General features: G+C 35.6%; 1 protein-coding gene and 1 non-coding gene across 2 annotated transcripts in view; both read left to right on the top strand.

The window, feature by feature from the left end:
- Positions 1-17,289, top strand: part of Dnajc1 (DnaJ heat shock protein family (Hsp40) member C1) — a 154,514-nt gene that overhangs the window by 16,637 nt on the left and 120,588 nt on the right. The window lies entirely within an intron of this gene.
- Positions 12,499-12,628, top strand: LOC122113349. The gene has a single exon (XR_006148428.1). It is a non-coding gene; the product is annotated as a small nucleolar RNA SNORA51 (small nucleolar RNA).

The following is a 17,289-nucleotide window of genomic DNA, read 5'->3' on the forward strand; positions in this document are numbered from 1 at the left end:
ATATATAAGGATACATTTACACTCACAGAGGAAAAGAGAGCCACTCTAGTTATTCAGTCCTGGCTGAACTGGTGCATATGAAGAAGAGACAGGGGAGTCTAATGGAAGGTGAGGGCTTTGGAAGTGCCTAAAAGTTTGGATGTGTGTCACAAGTAATATATACAGTATATCCATTTAGCCAATGACTGGTTTATCACTAATCTGAGCTGACAGGGTGGAGTGGGCAATATCTAGAAAGTCAGACTTAAAAATAAATAAAACAAAACATTTGAGTCCAGAATTCAGTGGCAGCACACTAGTGCATGGCAGATTCCAAAGACAAGTAATTAAAGGAAAACAACATTTAACACTCCTAATTGGGGTTAAGAATGTAAGAGAGAATCAGAACTTAACTCTACTCCAATGTAATATCAAAATATCTAGTTGTCAACAAAGATTTTGATGTAAAGGAAATAAGACTCATCAGGAAAAAGTAGAAATTGCTGTTAAACAGGAGTAGATATTGTATTTAGCAGCTTGCTAAATATTCAAAACAATAAAATTTCCAGCAAAACTGCAAACTAGTAACATAGTTACAGTGGTCTCACATAGTTATAGTCCCATCTATTTGGGTCTCACATAGTTATAGTCATATCTATTTGGGATGTTGAGGCAGGCAGATTACTTCATTTCAAAAAAAAATTAAAAAGATGTTAGCAAATTGAATCTAAGAACATATGAAATAGAACAAACACATGATTATTAAGGGGGCTATATTTTGAGAATGCAAGATTGGTTTATAATCTGAAAATAGTTAATATAATCTACTATATTACTAGGATAAAGAACAGAAAATACATTGTCGTTCCTGACATAGAAAAATCATTTGAAGGACTCTAAATTCACAATAAAAAACTATCCACATCATAAAATTCAGTATATATCCTACAAAATTAACACCATTGAAGGAATGATGAAAGGGGTGACATTGATCAAGATGTATTGTATTCATAAACTGCTTTGTTGAATGGCAACTTCTTTGTACCACTACCTAACGATTAAAAAAAAAAAAAAAACCCCTCCACAAACTAAGTATAGAAGGTGAGCCGGGAAGGTGGCTTAATGGTAGAGTACTTGCCTAGCATGCCTGAAGTCCTGGGTTTGATTCCTCAGTACCACATAAACAGAAAAGGCTGGAAATGGCGCTGTGGCTCAGGTGGTAGAGTGCTGGCCTTGAGCAAAAGCAGCTCAAGGACAGTGCCCAGGATCCGAGTTCAAGCCCCAGGATTGGCACAAAAAAAAAACAAACCAGAAAGTAATTGAACAAAAACAACTAATAATTAAACATCTAAAAAACTCCTTGAATAGGGCTGGGAAGGTGGCTCAGTGGTAGAGCACTTGCCTTGCATGCCTGAGGCCCTGGGTTCGATTCTCCAGCACCACATAAGCAAAAAGAAAAAAGCCGGAAGTGGCACTATGGCTCAAATGGTAGAGCGCTAGCCTTGAGCTGAAGAGCTGAGGGACAGCGCCCAGGCCCAGAGTTTAGGCCCCACGACCAGAAAAAAAAAAAAACTCCTTGAATAGTCATTTTGCCCAAGTAGATATACAGATGGCAAATAAGCACATGAAAAAGTACAGTGTAAATTAAAGAAATACAAATTTAAGAGAGAAATCATAAGGATATGATATGTCACACCTACTAGAATAGTTTTGATTCACATGGTAGAAAATAAAAACCACTAGTAAAGATGTGGAGAAACAGGAGTCCCTTCCCTTCATTGCTGATAGCAATGAAAAAGGTTGTAGCCACTTCAGAAATGTCTAGCTGTTTTTGTTTTGTTTTTGTTTTCCTCTAGTAGTACTAGTGATAGAACTCACACTGACTAGGGTGAGTTCATGGTTACATGAAAGCACTCATCCCAGAAGACCACATGGATACAGTCATGCACAGCGAAAGGAGTTGTAGTCAGCAGGGGCTGATAGGCTAGCTCTCTCGGGATGGAAAGTAACAGCCTGTCCTTGAGAATGAGGTTTAATTATATAGTGCCAGGGAAGCTGAAGGTGGGACCGGGAGGCTGACAGCAGGAATTTTCCCTGAAAGGAGGGCATACTCTGCAGCTGGACAGACCTGGGCAGACAGCATTCCATTGATGTAGCTGGAGGCTAGCTGGTCACCTGATTTTGGGGAAAGGGCAGAGGGCTTAAAATAGAGCTAGTCAAACCAAAATGGGGGAGGACACACTAAGTCCTTTTGCTTTCAGTTTTTCAGATAGTCTCATTCTCTTCATCAGGCTGATATTGGCTGATCTGCTACTTTTGCCTCCTTCATAGTTAAGATTCCAGGCATGTACCCATACTTAATTTGTTGGTGAGATCTCTGCCTCCGAGGAAGCATCATATAAGCATTATAGTCGGGTGCCACCATGGTCTTTTTTTTTTTTAAACATTTTTAAAATAGTCACTGAAGTAAAAGTATATAAAAGACACATACCTGAGTGTTTATAAAAAGCATACTAGCTAAAAATTGGAAATAATTTCAAATACCTAGAAGCCTAGGAGTGAAAAAAACAAAATGAAACATGATATATTCACACAATTGACTATCACCTAGTACTCTCTTAGGTATGACTGATTTGTTGCTTTAATATAAAAAGAATGAACTTTTAAAATAAGCTGCAACATGGATGAACACTATGTTAAGTAAATGAGAAGCCAGACTGTAAAGAACTACGTGTATAAGATTTCCTTTGCTTTGAGAGGTTCTGGAGATTGAAACTAAGACATTGTAGTCAAACATTCTGCTACTGAGCTCCATCCCTGTCCCTAAATGATTTTATTTCTATGAAATAAATAGAAACAGAAAATATAGAGATGAAAAGAAATAGGCAATCTAGAATGGGAATTACTGAAAGTAGGTATAGAAGCTCTCTTTAGAAGTAGGTATAAGACTACTTTTTAAAAATGTTCTGAAATTAAGCTGGACACCAGTGGCTCACACCTGTGATCCTAGTTATTCAGGAGACTTGAGATCTGAGGATCACGGTTCAAAGCCAGCTTGAGCAGAAAGTCCCTGAGACTCTTATCTCCAATTAACCACCAGAAAAGCAGAAGTGGCGCTGTGGCTCAAGTGGTAGAGTACTATCCTTGAGCTGAAAAGCTGAGGGACAGTGCCCATGCCCAGAGTTCAAGCTCCATGACTGATGAAAAATAAATAAATAAATAAAAATAAAATTAGGTTTTGGTTACAGAACTCTGTAAACTCCTTAAAATCACTTTCAACCAATGAATTTTATGTTATATAAATTAAATCTTAAAGATATACGAAAAATAAGACATGTTTAATAGAGCCTTTCAGTCTTCTAAATTGAGAGTCTAATTAGATAGAATACAGTTAACCCATATTGTGAATTGCAGTACCTCTAAGCACTTCTTTTTCCCACTGTTTGACCTCTCCCTTATACACACATACAAAGGGGGGGGGGGAGGGAGAGATAGAGGGAGAGGAGGGGGGAAGAGAAACAGAAGAAGAGAGGGAAAGGAAAAAGGAGGAGAATGGAGAGGAGAGTAAACTGAATATACAAGTTTATTTATAGTGCTGCATCTTCAATGTCATAACTTGAATTTAACCAACATTTTAGTTTTTGAGGTTTATTAAAATATGATTTGTTTTTCTTTCTCTTTCTCTTGTTCTTCTTTTCTATTTTTGGTGCTACTACTGGAGTTGTACTCAGGGCCTCTTTCTTAGATTTTTTTTTGCTCAAGACAAGCAATTTGCTACTTGAGCCACACCTCCAACTCTGGCATTTTGCTGGTTAATTGGGAAAGTCTTTCAGATTTGTCTGCCCATGCTGGCTTCACAGATCTCAGCCTCCTAAGTGGTTAGTATTGCAAGCATGAGCTACCAGCATTTGGCCTAAAATGTATATGTAATGTGTGTATTTTCATTAATCACATACTTTAAAGAAAAGTCTCAAAATAGCAAAGATGAAATGATTTTACCTGTCTAACCATTCTCTTCTTTATTAGTGGGACACCCTGTATTATTGCCTTTAAAAACAAGTACATTTTCCAGCCTACATTGCAGATTGTGATAGTTAATATGTAGTAGACATAGGATTGGGCCTCTGTTAAAAGAAATGTTTCTTGCCTATATGAGAAGTTCTTTAAATCCTCCCTCCCTTCCTTAATTATACAAGGATTTTCATTGTGATAAGTGTCACACATGCATGTAACATAATCTTATTTATCTCATTTATCTCATTTATCTCATCTCATTTTATACAGTTTTAATGCTTTCATTATTATGTTTTTATACATGGATATAATGTACTTAGATCGTATTTACCTCCGTCACTCTCATCTTTTGTCCTTCCCACTTCCATTGTTGCCCACAGGCAATCACCTATTCTTTTTTTTTTGTAGTACTGGGGTATGAATTTAGAGCTCTGTACTTGTTAAGTGGGTATATACAATCAGCCCCTTTTGCTTTTCATTGTTTTTTCAATGGGTCTCATATTTATGCCCGCAATCCTGCTTATAATTCCCATCTTACTAGGATGACAGGCGCAAGCCACCACACCCAGGTTTTTCTTTTGAGATAGAGGCTTTTGAGAATTTTTTCCCTGGGCTGGCTTTGAATCTCAGTCTTTCCTATTTCTGCCTCTTGGGTAGTGGGAATTACAGATGGGAGCCACCTTGTCCAGCCTTATTTTTTTAAGGTCAAGATTCTGTATATAAGAGAGTATGTGTTATATTTTTGTTTCTGAGTTTAGTTTATTTTACTTAACATGATTTCCAGTTCTGTCCTTTTACTTTCAAATGACATGATTTTATTTTCTTTACAGCTGAATTAATATTCTGTATTCTTACTATTTTAGTGCTGCCTATTCTTGAACTATGATATGACCCATTAATCCCATTTCTGAGTATATTTCCAAAGGAACTGAAATAATGTCAGAGATATTTGCCTGTTTAAACTGTTTACAATAGCCAAATGGGTGAATTACAAAATAAATGCACAGCTGAATACAATTCAGCCATTAAAATTAAAAAAAGAAAAAAAATTGAAGTCAACATGGTTGGAATGAGAAAATAATGTTAAGTGAAATCAGGCACAGAAAGACAAAGTCATGCTCTCACATATGGAAGGAGGAAAAGGGTTACCTCAAAGAAGAATGAAAATAATGATTGTTAGCCAGTTATCTTTCTATACTGTAGAACACCAGAAGTTGTTCCGTCTATCCAACTACATCCTATGATGTTAACAATCATCTCTCTATCTCTATATTCTTGTTGAATATTTCAAGTAATTAGGAGAAAGTATTTTCATTGTTGCCAAAGCAAAGAAATAATGTCTGAAGTGATATATATACATGTAGAGATATTGGAAAGTCATAGTCTTATATTTAATATTTAATCAAATATGTTTAAACATGAAAAACAAGCGCTACCATCCAACCTAAATTTAATTCCATTGAGATTTTCTCCTTTGCTTTTTTTTTTTTTCCAAATACGAGCACTCTTCATGGGCAGTTTTCTTTTTTTTTTTTTTTTGGTGTTGGGAATTGAACTCACAGCCTCAGACATACTAACTACCTGCTCTACCACAGAGTTGTATTCACCTAGCCTTACTTACAAACTTGAAGTAGATCACTGCATGTGATATGTATTTAATATATCCATGACAAATGAATAAAAGAATTTTGATTCAAGGTAATCTTAACTGCTCTCCGCATCATTCTAAAATTTGAGTTGAAAGGATGAGAAAATTAATTTTACATTTTGCTTAAGGGAACCAAATGTAAATGGGAAGTTTTAGTTGGACCTCAGTTTTAAAAAAAAGAGAAAAGAGCTAAGCATTATTTAGCTGCATGCTGAATTAGGCAATATTGACTTCTCTTTTTTAATCTGATACTTGTTTTAAAAACTACAATTTGCATTAATAAACACAACTTGATTACAGAAAATAAGTTTAATGTATTCTGTGATAATATGTAAGAAACAATCCTGGTAACAATTTTGAAAAAGAGCAACAAATGTAGTTGGATTCTGAAGATCTTGTCTAAAGAGGAATAGACTTAGTGTGAAAGGGAAAGACTAAGATGTTTGATCACTGACTACAGTGTTAGGCTTAAATATTTTAAGCTATTTCTGCCTATAGTTTGAAATAATATCAGGCTCTTATTAAGAAAATATAGCAAAACAGTAGTTCTTACACTTTTTACGTAGCTTTCTCAAATGTCTTTCATAATCTTAGTGAACATATCAAAACCAGGAAATTAGTATTGGTACAATATTGTTACTCTACCTATAGATACAGTCAAGTTTTCCTTGCCCAGAATTACACATTTAGTTGTCTTACCTCATTTAATACCTTTCACTTTGGGATGATTCCTTTGCCACTTTTTTTTTCTTGACCTTGATACAAGTATTATGTTTTAGAATATCTATTTTGAGTTTGTCAAAAATTTCCTCTTGGGCCACACATGGTGTTATAGGTTCTTAGAAAGCTGGGTCAGGGGGGAGGGGGGGAAAGTTTGGGTGGGGGGAGGGGGGAGGCTGGGAAGGGAGGTGAAGGGTAAACAAAGGAGGAGGCTGCAATGCTTGGTAAGAAATGTATGCATTATCCTGCCCATGTAATTGTAACCCCTCTGTACAGTATGTTCTCAAATAAAAAAAAAAAAAAAAAGAAAGCTGGGTCAGACGGATTGCTTGAGTCCTGGAATTCAAGGCCAGCCAGACAACAGCAGCAAGACCCTTATCAATAAGGATGGGGAAGTGATCAGTTTATGTATAAATACCAGTTGTACACAATCATAAATACCATAGAAGTGGGATTTTTAGTGTATATACATTTTTAGTGTATACTATTAGGTTTTGCTTATCAGTAGATCTCATCACAGATTATTTTAATTCTAGTCATTTGATTAATAACCACCTCTTTTATCCCATATTTTTTCTGTCATTTCACAACTGTAAAGTTAATGTTCTTTTTCCTGTCTTGTGGGAAATACTTTCAGACCATCATATTTCTCAGATTACTTCTGCCCAGCATTTTAGCCTCCATTGATTATTCTTGCCTATAACCATTATTATTATGGTATTTGCCACATAATGATTTCCATTATTCTGTGTCTATTAACTCAAATTCCACTGCAAGGAAGAGGTATGCCTTCTCAATATTTAGTCATTTTATGTCAGGTTAGAATCATGAATATTCATTTTAATTAGTGAGAAATAGTCCATTACTATCATTTTTTCCTTGCTCATACCACACTTGGCCTAGTAGAGCTTCTTCATCTTGACTTTTGTATCCTTTGGCTTATTCCCATTGTTTTCTTAGAGCTTTTTTTTTTATATTTTCATACCACAAGATGTTCTAGACTCATCTGCCCAGTCCTGGAATCAGTTACTTCTCTCAGGAGATCTGATTCTTCTTATTGGAGAGAAGTTATGTAGATATCAAAATATGGGCACTAAGCTTGATTTTTTTTGGGGGGGGAAGGGGGTCCGGTCGTGGGGCCTGAACTCTGGGCCTGGGCACTGTCCCTCAGGTCTTCAGCTCAAGGCTAGCTCTCTACCACTTGAGCCACAACGCCACTTACGGCTTTTTTTGTTTTGTTTATGTGGTGCTGAGGAATCGAACCCAGGGCCTCATGCATACAAGGCAAGTGCTCTACCACTGAGCCACCTTCCCAGCCCCTTGATTATTTTTTAATGCCATTGTATTTAATATATTTACGTGATTTGGTCAATATCTAGATTTTGTTTTTTTTCTTCTTGCTGTTTCTTAAATATCTAGCACATGTTTAGCACAAAATTTGTAGCTAATAATAGAGAAAATATAGAAAGGATTTCTCACTCAGAATAGTTAGACTAGATAACCTAAAGACTTTTTTTTTTTTGGGGTCCGGTCGTGGGGCCTGAACTCTGGACCTGGGCGCTGTCCTTCAGCTCTTCAGCTCAAAGCTAGCGCTCTACCACTTGAGCCACAGCGCCACTTCCGGCTTTTTTCTTTTTTCTTATGTGGTGCTGAGGAATCAAACCCAGGGCCTCGAGCATGCAAGACAAGTGCTCTACCACTGAGCCACCTTCCCAGCCCCAACCTAAAGACTTTCTAATCCCATAAATCTGTTAAGTTTTGATTCTGAGAAAGATAAGCCAGGGAACTACCCAAAAAATAAATACTCCCTGAAATTCATAACAAAGAAAAATGGAAAAGTCATGGGAATGAGCTAAGTGAAAAGGTTGAAGAAAAGTTACATTTCTGAAACAAAGAGAAAGTAGTCTTTTTATCCATTTACTTTAGCTGACTGCCTTGCAGAAAGTTTCATCAAACGTTGATGAGCTGGGGGGAAAATGAAGATAATATTCTTTATTGGTATTCTTTCAACTTGCTTTCTAGTATTTTCTTTTGAGAAATACCAAGTATAGGTATTTCTGCATCTATATATAGTTTTATGTTCTGCAAAATCATAACTTAAAAGCAAGATTTGCAGGAAAAAATAGGTTGGAATAAAACCCTCACAAATATATAATTTTACCTGTACTAACAAAAACAACTTAGAAATTAAATCTATCAGCACTTTCATCTCATCATAGTCAATTTTTTAAACCCTTGTGCATGTATCTCTTTATATTAGACGTAAAGGTTTTTAGAATGAATAGAGCTCTAAATATGGTCTGATCTATAATAGAATGCTTTTCACATATCTGTAAATTTAAAATTGGATGGAAATGTCTGAAGCTTCTTCAGCTTCTCTCACATTTCCATCAGATAGCTTTGTATAGTTAGAAGCATAGAAGTTCTTAAAGCTACTAAACTAGCTACCACTTACATGCATGAATGGAAGTTCTTGAGTAGACATTTAGCCACTTTTAAACATTACCATATATCATTAAACTTTATCCTTAATTGCAAGAAAGCTTGTCTCTGATATTTTTTCAATGAGAATATGTGGAGGCAGTCTAGTTAAATTTATATAACTCCTACATGGTAAGAATATCATTATATTGTTTACTCTTTATATACTAGGTAATTCAAGTTAAAGAAGAGCATGCCATAGCAATAATTGATTTTCAATAAGTGGAGCAATTATGTGTGCACCTCAGTGATAGTGTTTAACCAGAGTTGATGTGTGTGTGTGTGTGTGTGTGTGAGAGAGAGAGAGAGAGAGTGAGTGTGATGCTGTGGTAACAATTGCTATATGTTGTTTGTAAATATCGGGCCTATTTCTGCAATCTGGAGCATTGCCCAGTTTTACTGAAAGCACTTCCGATTTGTCAATATATGAGTATTAGACAATCAAGAAATAATAGAAATTTCTATAGAGTTTGTTGTTGTATTTCTCTCCACTCACGTTTCTTTGATTGAGTGACGCGTGAATAGAGAACTATTAAGTATTCCTTCAATATTGTGTCATGTTAAAAAGTTACTTGAAGTCTAGTGAAGTGTGGTGGCTCACACCTGTCATCCCAGTTCCTGTGAGCATGTAAATAGGAAGATCATGATCCAGCTTTGCCCCCACAAAAGTGAGACCCTATTCGAAATAATAACAAAAGCAAGAAAAGTCTAGAGATGTGGCTTGGTGGTATACTACCACATAGCAAATACATGATTCTGAGTTCGACTCTTAGGTACTGCCGAAAAAAAAACACCCTCCAAACTATCTGCATGTATATTTAGTTGATGAGGGTTGAAAAAGATGGAAGAAACTTGGGAGAAGAATTTTAGAAAGAAAACTATTAAAACTCATCCTATATTACAAAATATATCAAATAATTCTACATAGCAAATAGACGACCTTTTCAAATTAATAAACAAAAAATATTCACAATTAAATATCTAAATGTTGATTAAATACGAAGGGCGTAGAAAAGTCTGTTAATTATGGATTTTTCTCCTTTTCAGTTTGAAATTTTTATTTTACATTAGATTATTTAAAGAATTGTATATTAGACAGTCATATCATCTTTTCAAAAGAGAGAAAAGACCTTTAATGAACTCTCTATACAGGAGGGAAGGTGGAAATGAGAATGGTACATATATTGGATTCATTGAGGTGTTTTGTTTTACTTAGTGGGAAAAATAATAATTGTCAGTTCTTGGATAGGTGTAGTTTGGTCCCCTGTTTTGGGAATAGTTCTAAACTCAAGCCCAAGCAGTAACATCATATCCTTATGATTTGTCTCTTTAATTTGTATTTCTTTATACTGTACTTTTTCATTTGCCATCTGTATATGACTATAGGAGTTTTTTTTTAGATGTTTAATTATTTCTTTTTGTTTAATTACCTTCTGATTTTTTTTCTTTTTCTTTGTCTTTTTTTGCCAGTCCTAGGGCTTGAACTCAGGGCCTAGGCACTGTCCCTGAACATTTTTTGCTCAAGGCTAGCACTCTCCCACTTAAACCACAGCACTACTTCCAGCTTTTTCTGCTTACGTGGTACTGAGGAACTGAACCCAGGGCTTCATGCATGCTAGGCAAACACTGTACCATTAAGCCACATTCCCAGCCCCATAAAACTCTTATCTCCAATTAACTACCAGAAAAGCAGGAAGTGGAGCTGTGGCTCAAATGGTTGAGCACTAGCCTTAAGCACAAAAGCTCAGTGGCAGTACTCAGGATCTGTGGACACACACACACACACACACACACAAATGCTAAGATAAAGGCTTGAATTTTTTCTGGTATTTAAGTGCTAAGTATAGGATTCTACTTTTGTGCTTGAGACTATTTTAAGGGAGTTGGAGGCCAGCAGTGTGGTAAGTGTCCACTGTATTCTCTACCTACCTGCAAGAAAAATACCAATATACTCTGATTTGTTCAAAAGAGCAGATTTGTTTTTTCTTAGCATTGACTGCTCATTTTGGTTGGTTGTTTTTTCAATGGTGTGCTGTTATGGGGGAAAAGAGAGAGAAAGAGAAAAATAGGGGAGGCTAGTGGGTGGCCTGCACTCACAAAAAGGCTGAGAGAAAGGCCAAGGCCACAAGGATCTTATTTTCCTTTCCTGATTTTAAAAAAATCTATTGATTTTTTTATTTGTATTTAAAATTTATTATTAATAAGAGTGACAATTAACAGATAGTGGGATGGTGTTGGTGTCTTTGGAAGTATGGCTAATAGGGAAAGAGATGTTGTTAAGATTAATGAATAAACATTTATTACTTAGTTTGCCATTGAACAATCAGTTTTGCTATTGGCTATTCTTTATAGAAACAATGCGTTTTCCATATGTTAGCACTTCATGACATGTCAAGGTAAACATGAGTATACTTTATTAGTACATGACACTTTTCTAGACTATATGGTACGTGGAAGATAGCATCCTTGTTCTCAAATATGCATAATTAAAAGAAGACATGTTGACTGCATTTTGGAAGGAGAAAAATGAATCAGCAGTAAACCTTCCACTGTCCTAAAAATGCATATTATCTTTCAAGATACGGTTTTTCTTATAAGTAATGAATTGTAATCATAGGTGTAATGCTTATGCAGCAGCTGTAAGATCTGTTTAAGATTTATAGACCTCTTCAGCAAATATTAGGATTTCTCGTTACATTTTTGCCCATAAATACATTACTCTTTCTCATATTTTCCTGTTTGTCCTAGAAGCAATTTGAGGTCAACTTAACATTAAAAAAAAAGCAAAAAAAAAAAACCCCTTTATGCTAAAAACTTGAATGGTAATCAATTCTTAGTTTAATAAAGGACATGTGTATTTGAGTTTCTGGATAACCTTGCTTCCTTTGAAAGTGTTTCTTAATTAAAACCAGATGAGTGTAGAAAAGAAAGTATTCAGAGCACTAAATAAAATGGATGTGCTTCATGGAATTTGCAGAATTCATCAATACATGTAACAATGATTTATAATTGCATTTGGTCCTAACACATATCAGTGTAGATCTAACAGAGGCACAGTAAGTAAGATGGCTAGTATAAAACACTAAGGTGAAAGGGTTAATTGGCCTTGCACAGTTCAATTTGCCACTCTAGTGGCACTTTCTGTTGTCTGTGTAAACAGAGTTGCTAAGTACTTTCCCACTAAGCTGCCACTCTTTTATTTATACAGTTGAGCCACCAATGAGGAATGGATCAGTTTACCAGTTGTTAGGCCTTTTCTTCCTGCCTTTTCAGCCCACTTCATGCTTTTTCCCCTCAGCTGTTGCTACATGCCTCCATAATCTTCCTTAGTCCACATGATTTTAATCTTTTTTTTTTTAACAACTTCTCTTTTTCTCTTTTATTTATTGATTTAAGCATGGGTATCTGATTGTGCTGATCTTCATTCTTTCTTATCTCTACCTTCCATTTTACCAATTCACATTCAAAACGTAGCAACCCCTTTAATTTGCTTCAAATATGCTTTTCAAATTTCATTTGAAGTAAACTTAAGAATTAAAATATTATATATGTATATACATATATATGTTGAATGTATATGCATATACATATTTCTTTAACCACCCTTTACCTGTGCATCCCACCTCATTAGTTAATATTAAAATATATACTTTCAGGGCCTCCTGATACTTAACCACAGGTTGTGTTCTTACACTGACTGTGTAGAAAGAGGAAGCAGAGTAAACCTACCATATATAACACCTCAGCCCCCCTGTGCATGGTCTGTATTGTGAACAGGATACATGGGGTGGGGAAACAAAGAAGATGGTATAGAGAATAACCTTGACTAAATGATGTGTGCAAAAGGTTCATTTGTGCAAGTAAACATTGGATAAAAATCTACAATGTATATACACATTTAAAGTATATTCTTTTTTAAAATATAACTTTATTGTTACCAAAGTGTTATACAGAGAGGGGTATTGTTTCATAAGTCAGGTAATGAGTACATTTTTTTGACAAAATCACCCCTTTGCTTTTTCCCACCATATTATAATCTATAAATATATTCATAAATATAATGTTATTGCTAAAAATCTATGTAATTGTTATCCTAATTTTATCACCCTATACTGTGTTGCTCACATTTATAAGTGTACATACTGTACACATGAGAGCTTATTTAAACTGTTAACTGCTTTTATATTGCAATGCATTTAACACCTTAGTTGTTTACTTATTAGTGAAAATAGTAAGTTGTGTCCAGTTTTTTCACTATTTTAAACTACCATAGTAAATAACCTCTTAGATATTCCTAACTTTGGGGGGTTTTTGTATTTTTTTTTTCAATATTTTTCAAACAGTAGATAGGGAAAACAATTGGGTAGGTTGAAATCTGCATTTCAAAAAGACCAGAAGCCAGGCACTAGTGGCTTGTGTCTGTAATCCTATCACTCAGATGGCTGAGTTCTGAAGATCCTGGTTCCAAGCCAGCCCAGGCAGGAGAGTCTTAGGAGATTCTTATTTCCAGGTGGAATTATAGTTCCATTGGAAGAGTAATAGCCTTGAGCAAAAAAGCTGAAGTACAGTGTCTAGGTCTTGAGTTTCAGACTCAGGATCTGAGCACATGTACAATCCTCTCTTCTTCTCCCCCCCTCCTCCCCCCCCCCCACCCCCCCCTCATAGAATGGCTAGATGCTAGCTAGCAATCCTTTCAATAGTCTGAGAGATAAGAATTGTGGCTTAAAGCCAGCCTCAGCAAAAATGTCTGAGAAATTCTATTTACAGATAACCAGTGCAAGCCTGGACTACTGCTAACCTTGAGCAAAAGAAGTCCAGGGACAGCATCCAGCCCCTGAGTTAGCAAGAACTAGGACCAGCACAAAAAAAAGCAACAACAACAACAAAAAAAAGTGATTTATAAAGTTCTAAACAATATGGAAGCTAATTCAAAAAAAAAAAAGTTGTATTTTGAAAAGCCTTTCAGTATTTATTGTAGTAATATTTCACTGGAATATACCTCAGTATTTAGGTGCTTTTAGTTCTGGTTTTTAATATTCATTTTGCCAGGGACTGGTGGTTTACACCTAATTGTAGCTAATCAGAGGGTAAGATATAGAGAATTGAGGTCAAAGCTAGCCTGGACAGAAAAAGTTCTGGAGGGTCTATCTCCAATTAAGCCAGCAAATGCCAGACTTGAGGTATGGCTCAAATGGTAGAACACTATAGCTAAACAAGCCAGCCGAGCTAGAGGGAAACCTTAGTACCAGCAAAAAATCAGAAGTTCTCAGCTTAGTACCAGCATGAAACATAAGCAAAACAAATAAGCATATTTGTTGTATACTGGCTTTTTGACATCTTTAATAGGAGTTATGGTAGAAGTAGTCCTTGATTAAAGTCGGTGGTAATCATCAGTTCATATGGGCTGACCATGCATGTAGATAGCATGCTTAGAAAAATACTTTAAAAATATTTAAGATAAGATTATACATTTTTGGCTGTTAATTTTTATTCTACCATCACCAGAAACCATATTAACTATACCTAAGAAAATAATTTAAGAAATAGTTTTGTGGAAGTAACAATAAAAATCAAACCAACTCCATATTCCCTTGTGATACATGTTTGAAAATTAACCTTTGGTGTATCAGCTTTAGAGATACTGACAAGAGAAAGCATATCAAGATGTACAAAGGAAAACATTTATTATAGAAGGATAGAAACAAATACTTGAACAAAGTGGCAAATACTTTCTTCCTTCTTGAAAAATTTCAGATCCTCTGTTTTAAAATGTTTATCAGTCCCTCTTTTAATGGAGAATCTTCTCTTTCTGCTTACTTTCTGGTTCTAGTGTTATTAGTACATTTTGGCTTTTTTTCCCCCAAATATTAAGAAATGGGAATTTTTGTTGTATTTTCCTACTGATTTCCTTTAAACAACTAAGGAAAGAACAAAATAAGAGTAATATTTGATAATTTATTTTTAATGCTAAAATTTAAAGAGTCACAAAGAAAATTTACCTAATTCATGGTGTTTTATTTAATATAAATTATATTAGTATGACTTAGAATTGTTTTTTTTTAATTTTTTGCAGTGAATTTGCTAGCATTCTTTACATTCAAAGTCCCAACTCTTTTGAATTGCTCTTTGACTCAGTCATTGATGTTGACTTTTACCACATGCAGTCTTTCTCTGTGCAGTATTCCCCAAAAGAATCAAGTGTTGATTTCTTAAGCCAAATTTGCAATTACAGCTTGTAAATTAGCCCCTTGTAAATTTAAAGTAAGTGGAAAATGCCTTTAGGACACCTGCCCTCCTAGTTTCTCAGTTTTGATTCCCACATAGCTGGCAAAAGAGGAAGGCACCACCAAGCCTAGCTTCTTGGTTGATATGGAGTATGGCTAACTTCTTGCAGGGGCTGACCTCAAATCTTAAAACACCCAATCTCTGCTTTCCCAGTAGCTAGGAGTACAGCCACCACACCTGTCCTGTGTGGTGTTCTTTAAAGGGTATTTGTTATGATAGAGGCAAAGAGATCTAAAATACAGTGATTTAAATAGAGAGAAGAGTGTTTCTTTTTCATAGAATAGTCTTAGAAATAAGAAGTGCAGAGTTATAGAGGCAGCTCAATATACATACCTTGTCCGAATTCTGATTACTTGAAATTTTATCAATTGTGAATACACAAAAAGGGCAAATAGGTAGGGAGGAAATGATAGGCACTACTAAGACAAAACAGAAGCATCACAGATGACTTCTGTTCACAATGCATTGTCAAAAGCTCACCAGAGTTCAGTGTGGTGGGCTGTTCCTGTAATTCTAGCTACTTGAGTAGTGGAAACGTCGTGCATGAAGCCCACTTGGGCAAAATTAACAATATACTTAAAAAAAAAAAGTACAAGAAAAAGGGGTAGGGCATGTCTCAAGTGGTAAAACGTGTGCCAAGCATGTGCCAGGCCCTGGGTTCAATCGCAATATTGCAAACAGCTTTCAAGGGAAGTTAGTAAATGTAGTTTCCAGTTTGACAACCATCTAGCTACAAAACTGAAAATAGCTTAATAATTACTAAAACAAAAATGTTAAAAATAAATTTAGTGTCAAGTTTCCAGTATATCTCATCAGAAACAATGTGATTTTTATTAATGAATAAATACTTCAGTAGTTTCAATTATGACAGTGAAGTGTAGTCATCTACAAAAAATTCCAGATTTTTCACTCAACCATTTACTACTTAACTTTATTTGTACTTTTTCCTTTCTTGGGTTACTACTTTTGTCAAAGCAAAAGAATTAGATGCATGAGGCCCTGAGTTCAAATCCTGTTAGTGTGCATTTACATGCGTGCTTACACACACACACACACAAATTTCTTTAAAAGTACCAATTGATACCTGGTTATGAAAAGGAGAAATGAAAATAAATGAACAAGTTAATAAAAAGGGCTTTTTTGAGGTATTGTTGAGTTTAGCTAGGCTGGGACAGGAAAAACAACCTGGAACCCAGTGGTCCAAGACAAAAAGGAAATGCTTAAATATGAGAGGTCACAGTACTATTCAGCAATTTAAGAAGAAAGAATAGTAACATTAATGGACCTCAAAAACATAAAAAGATCTATAAGACTACCTGTTGTATAATTCTATGTGTACAAATTTTGTAAACAAGGTGAATGTATGGTACAGAATGTACGTCAGTATTGGTTGGATGTTGGAGCAGGAATTGACTGCACATAGACATGAAGAAATGTTTATAATAATGGAAATATTCTAAAACTAGATTTGCTGCAGGCTGCACAACTGGATAAATTTATTAAAAGCCATTGTGTTGTGCACCTAAAAGAATGAGTTATGTGGAATATGAATTGTGTTCAATGAGGCTGTAAAGATATCTGAGAGATAGATACTATTAAGAAACTGAAGTATGGAGAAAAGAACTGAGAGCCAGGCATTGGTTGCTCATGCTTATATCCTAGTTACTTAGGAGGCTGAGATCTGAGGATTGCAGGTCAAAGCCATCCTAGGCAGGAAAGTCCATGAGACTGTTATCTCCAATTAACCACCAGAAAATTGGAAGTGGAGCTGTGGTTCAAAGTGGTAGAGCACTAGCCTTGAGCAGAAGGGCTTTGGGACAGTGCCCAGACCAAATCTCATGACTGACAGAAAAAACAAATACAAAAAAAATATCTAGAACAAGTTGAACAGAATAAGTAATGGTAGGAGGAGATTTTTTTGTTTGCTTTTTGTGCCAGTTCTTGAGGCTTGTACTCAGGTCCTGGGCACTGTCTCTGAGCTGCTTTTGCTTTGAGGCTTACATTCTCCCACTTGAGCCAAAGCTCTACTTCAGGCTTTATGGTGTTTAATTGGAGATGAGCATCTCACGGACTTTACTGCCTTATCTGCTGTTGAACCTCCATCATCTGATCTCAGTCTCCTATAGGTAGGAGTACAGGCATGAGCCACCAGCTCCTGCTTG

The sequence above is a fragment of the Dipodomys spectabilis genome, unplaced genomic scaffold (genome assembly GCF_019054845.1).
Source record: "Dipodomys spectabilis isolate Male_0828 unplaced genomic scaffold, ASM1905484v1 ptg000096l, whole genome shotgun sequence".
In the NCBI taxonomy this organism is placed as follows: Eukaryota; Metazoa; Chordata; class Mammalia; order Rodentia; family Heteromyidae; genus Dipodomys; species Dipodomys spectabilis.